The sequence below is a fragment of the Procambarus clarkii genome, chromosome 13, assembly GCF_040958095.1.
Source record: "Procambarus clarkii isolate CNS0578487 chromosome 13, FALCON_Pclarkii_2.0, whole genome shotgun sequence".
NCBI lineage: Eukaryota > Metazoa > Arthropoda > Malacostraca > Decapoda > Cambaridae > Procambarus > Procambarus clarkii.
The window spans coordinates 50144362-50144898 of record NC_091162.1 but is presented as its reverse complement, the minus strand read 5'-3'; positions in this window follow the sequence as shown (position 1 = coordinate 50144898).

Genomic DNA, 537 nt, shown 5'->3' with positions numbered 1-537 from the left:
AGTTTTAAAAGTATGAATAGTATTTGCTTCCACAACCTGTTCCCCAAGTGCATTCCATTTTTCTACTACTCTCACGCTAAAAGAAAACTTCCTAACATCTCTGTGACTCATCTGAGTTTCCAGTTTCCACCCATGTCCCCTCGTTCTGTTATTATTACGTGTGAACATTTCATCTATTTCCACTTTGTCAATTCCCCGGAGTATTTTATATGTCCCTATCATATCTCCTCTCTCCCTTCTTTTCTCTAGTGTCGTTAGGTTCAGTTCCTTCAGCCGCTCTTCATATCCCATCCCTCGTAACTCTGGGACAAGCCTCGTCGCAAACCTCTGAACCTTCTCCAGTTTCTTTATGTGTTTTTTCAGGTGGGGGCACCATGATGGCGCGGCATACTCTAAGACGGGTCTCACGTAGGCAGTGTAAAGTGCCCTAAAAGCTTCCTCATTTAGGTTTCTGAATGAAGTTCTAATTTTCGCCAGTGTAGAGTACGCTGCTGTCGTTATCCTATTTATATGTGCCTCAGGAGTTAGATTAGGTGT